This window comes from Dipodomys ordii, unplaced genomic scaffold (genome assembly GCF_000151885.1).
Source record: "Dipodomys ordii isolate 6190 unplaced genomic scaffold, Dord_2.0 Scaffold46, whole genome shotgun sequence".
Classification (NCBI taxonomy): Eukaryota; Metazoa; Chordata; class Mammalia; order Rodentia; family Heteromyidae; genus Dipodomys; species Dipodomys ordii.
Window position 1 is genome coordinate 16,501,505 of NW_012267262.1, and position 7,801 is coordinate 16,509,305.

The following is a 7,801-nucleotide window of genomic DNA, read 5'->3' on the forward strand; positions in this document are numbered from 1 at the left end:
TACTGTGAATTTCCGGAAATTATGTAATCACTTAATCACAATAAAAAAAAAAGAACCTCGGGGAAGGTAGGGAGGGAGGGGATGGTAGGGGGAAAACAATGGAGGGGGTAACAATGTTCAAGAGGAAGTGTACTCATTACCTCACTCATGTAACTGTAACCCTCTGTATAGTATCTTTACAATAAAACAAATGTAAACTAAAAAAAAAAGATGATGTTAGGTGAAATGAACCCCAAGATAAGGACTCAAATTTTTTTCTTTCTTGAGATTGTTTCTAACATATTTATAAGATGATTTCTTTGTTGCTTTTTATGTCCATTCTTGACTCTCCCTGCTCACAAGGGATAGGCATCCATCTGTCCAGAATCATTTAACTAGAGTTCTGCCTGAAGGCAGGAAGCTAGGCAAGATGACCAGCTTTATGTAACATTCCCAAAGGGTGCTTCCACCCTATTTATTTCAGTGTTAGGTTTGAGATTCCCCAATGGAGGAAAGGAAGTGAAATTGCAAACAACCAACTTCCTGTCTCTATTCACTCAATATTCCATGCTTGAACTGTCCATCTGTCCTTTTTCTTCTTTTATCAGAATCCTAATTTCGTTTTCAACTCTCATGAAACACAGAAAAAGGTCCATTATATCAACTTTCCCTAGACACATTCTGTCTTGAATTTTTTTTTTTGCATTTTCCTGTAGAATTCATCAAATGCATGTACAAGTGTCCCCTTTAAACAAGTGTTTATAGTAATGGTATTGGTACTCATATTTCAGACTGGAAATTGAAACAATAGTGTAGAATTATACTCTAGGCGCGCGCGCGCACACACACACACACACACACACACACATATCTTTGCTAGCAAACTCACTTGATCTGCAAAATTTAAATTGCCTAAAGGTAGATGTTAATGAACATATTAATGCATAAAGGTAGCACTGAGACTGGTAAATGTCCCATTTGCTATACATGGGAAATGGTGGAATCATTGATTCCTTGGTAATTCTGTGTTTTACGTACCTAACCTGACATTCTTGAGTCCCATATCTTTTCTTTATTATAGCTGGCATATGATTTTCTTCTATTGAAGTTTATTGGGAGATGAAAAAAAATTCTACCTAGTGTCAGAAGAAACTAACAGCCATCATTTATATTAAACAGTCTGAAACTTTACTTTAAATCAATGTAATTTTCAATTTGGGATTCCCAGAAATATTGAGCAAAATCATTAACACTAAGGAGAATTATTGATATGAATACACAGAATTCTAATGGAAGTTTAATCAGTAATTATAACATATAGGCATTATATAGCATCTGCAAAAACACAATGATGTATTATAAAAAGAGTGGAATTTTGTGAATCCAAATTATGAGTCCTATTTGAGTTCAATATTAAATCTACTTGTGTAATTGGAAATTTGAAGAAAAACATAAAGGAAACCTCATAGAATACGGAGTAACAAATAATAACTATGATACAAATAATAACTAAATGAATATATTGATCTAGGAGCTTCAAAGGCTATTGAAGCATAATTTTGAAATATAAGCACACAGGTGACAGAGGGAAAATAATGATAAGCATTTCCCATGTTAAAGAAATTTCTCTATCTTCAGATTGAAATAGTTACTCCAGTGCATAATAATATCTGTAAAACTATATCTGTACTTAAACTTTTTACACAAAAAGTTTATTTCTGTAGAGATGACATTTATAAGGTTTTAGGGAAAATATGTAGAGGGTGGGGATGTATAAATTCCTGTGGGACTCATAGGGAATGATAAAAAGAAGAAGGGAAGGAGGGAGAGAGGAAGGGAGGAAGAAAGGAAGGAAGGAAGGAGGGAGAGAGGAAAGAAGGAAAAGAGGGAGGGAGGAAGGGAGTGGAGGGGAGAGAAGAGGAAGGAAAGGCTGGGAAGGGAAAGAAAATATAAAAGAGCAAAGAAGAAGAAAGACATTTGATTACCTTCTAAACTTTTCCTTAAGAATCTGAGCACTCATGGCTCCTGCCTGTAATGATGTCTACTCAAGAGGTAGAGACGAGGAAGACTGGAGTTCTAAGGCAGATAGTGAAAAGAAGTTTGTAATAATCCATCTCCAATTGATTGAAAAATGTAGGACTGAAGGCATGACTTCAATGGCAGAGTGCCTGTCATGAATAAGGATGTTGACTGAGAACTTGAAACTCTGAGTTCAAGCCTGGCTTGTGGCAAAAGGAACAGTAACAACAACAACAACAACAAAACACTTAAAAGAAACTCTGTATGGTAGACAGTAGTCCATTGTCTAGAATGTGCATTACCAAATCTAGTAAATTTAAAGTCAATGGCTCAGAGTAATTAACTTTCTTGTGTCTTTCTTTAAAGTCTGTTACTTAAGGCTATAATAACATAACAAAATGAAATAAACAGTACATGTGGATAAAATAATTAGTAAGATTATTAAAAAACTATAATAAAATATATTATTATTGATAGTATAAATATATTATTACAGAACTTCAGGGAAGGGGAAACAAAGGAGGAGGCTACAATGCTTGATAAGAAATGTACTCATTATCTTGCCCATGTAATTGTAACCCTTCTGTACAGTATTTTCACAATAAAAAATAAATTAAGAAATATTTTTATAAGGGAACTATACCCATTTCATCAGTATAGGAGCTAAAAAGTCAACCGTATAATGCAGATCTATGTTTCTGTTAAACAAAAATGAACTAAATATTGCCTGCTACTAGATTCAGGATCTCTCTTACATCAAGACACTTGAGGAATTTATCTTTGCATCCTAAGTATCTAAAGATTTAGTTTACATGACTGCCCCCAAAGGTACTCTTCCTTTCAACTTACCATATTGCATTTTTGCTTCCATATCATTCCCTTAGGTACATCATTACATCCTGATAATGAGAATGAATATTAACTTCATTTCTTTTCTCTCTGTCATCTACAGAATTGGCAAAGAGGATCTTCCCTAACTCTCCAATGAATATGAAACTGATGTGCGGAACCCACTTCTCCCTAGAACTCTGGAGCAAAAGTCAGCCACTTAACAGCACACTGTTAAGAACTATTAGAGCATTGTTACAGATGACAATTTGTAGGTGACACTTGTTCAGAAGTGTATTTTTCCATTATGTATGCTAAATCCATTATGGGGACTCAGGAGATGTAACTACGGATTGATGCTTTCTTAGGATCCCAGCTCCTCTGAGCAAATGATGGCTAACCGGCAGCCAGATTGCCTCATGACAGCATCTGCTCACTTTCAGCCCAGAGCATGACTACTGCTGCAGAAGGCACTTCCCTAGTAAGCAAATTACACCAAGTTTTTACCACCACAGCAGGCACTTCCACAAAGGCCAGAGCGGGGCTGCTGATACGACTTCCTTTAAAGGGCTGTGAAGCCTGGAAACAGGGACTGTCATGTTGTTTGTGTGAAGAGAATGCTGTGATTGGCACAGAGACTCTTGTCACAAAAACCCTTCTGTCAGTACTAGCAGGCTGATGTTCAGCTCACTTTGTGTGCAGCAGAGAAACACTCTTCAGGAGCCTCCTCTAGGTGTTACACCATGGCATAAAAAGAGACTTCTCTCAAGTGATCTTCCTGGCCTACTTTTAATTTCTCTTCATTAGTAGAGAAGCGGAGCTGATAACACCAAGAGAAAAGCAGCAGCAGAAGCAAAACCAAAACAAACAGGACAGTAGGACAATTGAAGTTGTAGAGGGACAAAAAGCAGGTGATCATGGCAGGTGGTGGTCAGGGTGAAAATGATGCTGATACTGGGTGAAAGGGAGAGAGACAGAGAGACACTTCTATCAAAGGGTCGAGTCCAGACTAGAAGACAGCTTTTAACAGCTTGGGACTTATACCTGAACCCTCAAGCTACCACTCCTAGCTGACTGGTATTGCCTATCCTCCACTGCCAGGACATACAAAGGATGGGAATCTACTCTGTTCTCATAACTTAGTGTTTCTCTCACGGCCCATCGACCCCTCCTGAAGATCTCCTCCCCAGAATCTTATCCCTGTCTTTGAGTTATGCTCAAAAAACCTCACCCCTGACCTTATCTGAAAGTGCAGGACCAGCCTTATCTGAAAGCGCAGGACTTTCGGCAGCAGAAGACATCATAAATACCAGTCTGCACCATAAATCCCCAACGCAACAGTCTGCTACAATCACAAAAACGTTCCAAAAAAATTCTCATGCCCCACGATATTTAAACCCTAAAACTTCTCCTTGTTTTTCCCGCTTTGCTCCCTGTCACACAGAGTCCCTTTTCAGTGATGATTAAAACCTGGTCTGATCTGATCTGTTGACTTCTCTGACTCTTTTTCTTTCCTCTGCTTGATCTTTCCTTCTTTCCTTTTTTTTTCTTTTGCCAGTTCTGGGACTTCAACTCAGGGCCAGGGCACTTCTTTTGCTCAAGGATAGCCCTCTACCTATTGAGCCACAGTGCCATTGCAGGTTTTTTCTGTTTATGTAGTATTGAGGAATAGAACCCAGGGCTTCATGCATACTAAGTAAGCACATTACCACTAAACCACATTCCCAGCCCTTGATCTTTCTGAACAACAAACAGAACCAGCATAACTGAAACAGCTCCTACTTGAACTCAGGGCCTGAACTTTTTTGCTCAAGACTAGCACTCTACTAATATAAACCATAGCACCACTTCCAGTTTTTGAGTCATTCATTGGGAACAAGAGTCCTCATAGAGGAACCGTCATCCTACTTTCCAAAGTGGTTGAACAGGTGTTTACACTCCCACCAACAATGCAGTAAGATTCCCTTCTGTCCACAGCCCGTATATGTCTGAGACAAGCAGAAAGGTCAGATAAGTTGATGTTAGGTGAAATGAACCCCAAGATAAGGATTCAAATGTTTTTTTCTTTCTTGCAATTGTTTCTAACATATTTATAAGATGATTTCTTTGTTGCTTTGTATGTCCCTCTCCCACGGTATAACCCCTGCTCTCATTGTATTTGATACTGGTATAATTTGTGGAGGGGAAGGGCAAAAACAAACCATATAAACAGGGATACAGGTGGACCCATTGCAACAATGAGATGTACAAGTCGTTATGTCGAAAAACAAACTTTACAACTTGGAGGGGGCGGGATGGGAAGGGATGGGAAGGGGAAGCAAAGGAGGAGGCAACAATGCTTGATAAGAAATGTACTCATTATCTTGCCCATGTAATTGTAACCCCTCTGTACAGTATTTTCACAATTTTTTTTTAAAAGAGTCCTTATAGAGACTTTGTTGCTGGTACTGGCTTAGAACTGTGTTCCTCAGATCACAGCCTGCTGAGTAGCTAGGATTACAGGCTACCAGCACCCAGTTTCCCAGAGCATCTTAAGTAGTTTTTTCTTTTTTTCTTTTTCTCTTCTGGTGGTATTGCTCTTTAAGTGCATTGTTTGGTGCAAAGGTTTGACCTTGTATAGTGTGGAATTTTGTATGGCATCTTAATGCAGATGTCATTGTAATATTCATTTCCTTTTCTTCATGAAAATACAGCTCACAGTTTGTACCTGGCCATTTTGGTTTAATAAAACAACAAGGACAAGGAAGTTCATCTTCATTCCTTTGTACAGATTAATGCAGTTGTGTACTGAATAAGGAAGGTAACTAAAGGTGAGCTGTCCACATTCCACCATACATATTCAAAAGTCAGAGAATATTTCACTCCTGTATTATATTCTAAAAGTATCCCTGAATTGTAAATAGCCCTACAAAATAAAATGGGATCAGATGTGTGCTGAGGACCATCATGTTGGATTCTCAATGTTGAGAGCATCATTCTGAACTAGCTAGTAAGTGCCTATGTTTGCATGTAGAAAGATTAAAGTTCCTTCTTGCAAAACACTGTAATTCTGGACTTGGTCACCCAAGGAAATAGTTGAGACACCATCCTATACATATTGAATAACATTCAGCCTATTCAAAGATGAGCAGTTTGTGAATTACCTAACAAGCCTGGATTCCTAACATTGTTTGCACTGCATTCTGCCTCATAAAGAACATATCTTGCCACCACATCCACTCAGTTTCTTCTCTTTTCTAACATCTATAAAATGTTACTGCTTTCTCAGGACTTCTTCCTTACTAGCTCCTCTCTCAACTTCTGTTTTTCTCATAGATCTTAGGGCAGTATTCAGTAAGAAAGATGAACGGGCTTTTCTTACCAAAGTTTTTTGCTTTTTCAGGAATTTAATCAGTAATCTCCCAGAAAAAAAAATAAAGAGAATCTAGACTTCCCACTCCCTTCCAAACAAACGCAAGTCTCACAGAGGTCAGCTCCACTAAACAAATACGATGTGCTAATATGTTCAATTTTCCTTAACTACAAAAATCAAAATCAGAAATGGAAAAAGAAAAAAAAAACAAAAACCAGTTTGGAGTAAATAATAACTTGTCACAAAAAGCCAAACAATTATAAAATAATTTCTTTGGAAATTGTAAGATAAGGAGCTGAGAAAAGCCTAGCTAAGCAGATAGGCTCACGGATTGACCCAGAACTACCCCTCCACACTCAGATTCACAGGTCAGCAAATGTAAAGGCATTGTGACTCTTTGATGTTACTTGTCTCCATAGCTGAGGACACCAACTTTGAATTCGTTCAGTAACATTTCCACTTTCCTATGGACACACACAATCAATGACTCCTGTTTCATAAGTGTCCTCTCGGTACATGTTTCAGTGCTAACTTCTCATCACTATTAAATCCAAATTCAAACTTTGATGAATACAATCCCATTATAGCCAATTTGGAAGTCTTAAGCAATTTATTTTATATATATTTTTTAAACCCACCACTTTCATTGGCACTCATTTGTGGCTTCATTGTACTCCTCGCACACTGCAACAGTGATTGTCAGCTCTCAGAAATCTGTCATTCGGCTTGAGAGTGCCTATCTCAATCAGAGGGGAAAAATAATAAAGGGAAGCATTATGCCTCATTAAATGATATTACATACACTGCCATGCTCTAATCTGTAATTGAAAATAATTTCATAATCACACAAAGAATGACCTCCTGTGAATTTTCAAACACCTTCAAATTTAGACTCAGTTTTAAGACATTTAACGATTACATTATATACCGCCAACACATCCTGCCAGGAAAGCTGTCTTTCTCTACCGTTAGAGCTGGAGCAGATAGAGACAAAGCAGTACTATCAAGAAAGGGGAAAAATGGTGACTCATAAACCTTTATTGGAGAATCTGTATTTGGGCAAAATTCTCACAAAGACCTCACAACCAGGGATCCCAGTTGTTGGTGCTAAGATCGAGTAGAATCACCTCCATGTACTGAGTTCCCTTTCACCTCTTGAGTTATGTCAAGTAGAATTTGAATCATATCACAACACAACAGGAAGTTCACGTTCTGCCTTCAGAAATGGTTGAGGATTGGAAAGAGACAAAAGGCTTTCCCGATCACTGGCTGACAATCAAGCTCCTTTGAGCAAAGATGCACTTTCCTGAGCGCAAAGCTATAAAAAGGAAAACAGCAAGCCAATGGCACACTCACTTTCATAGTTATACTGTCTGGGAGTGGGCTTACTCTTTCTCAAAATAATCCTATAGTTCTGTTATCAGCTGACATGAGTTTCTTTCTATCTTCTTTTATTTGAGCAAATACTACACATAGTCACTACATTAACAATGTATGATTTCTTTTTTTTCCCTTCCTTCCTTCCTTCCTTCCTTCCTTCCTTCCGTCCTTTCTTTCTTTCTTTCTTTCTTTCTTTCTTTCTTTCTTTCTTTCTTTCTTTCTTTCTTTCTTTCTTCCTTCCTT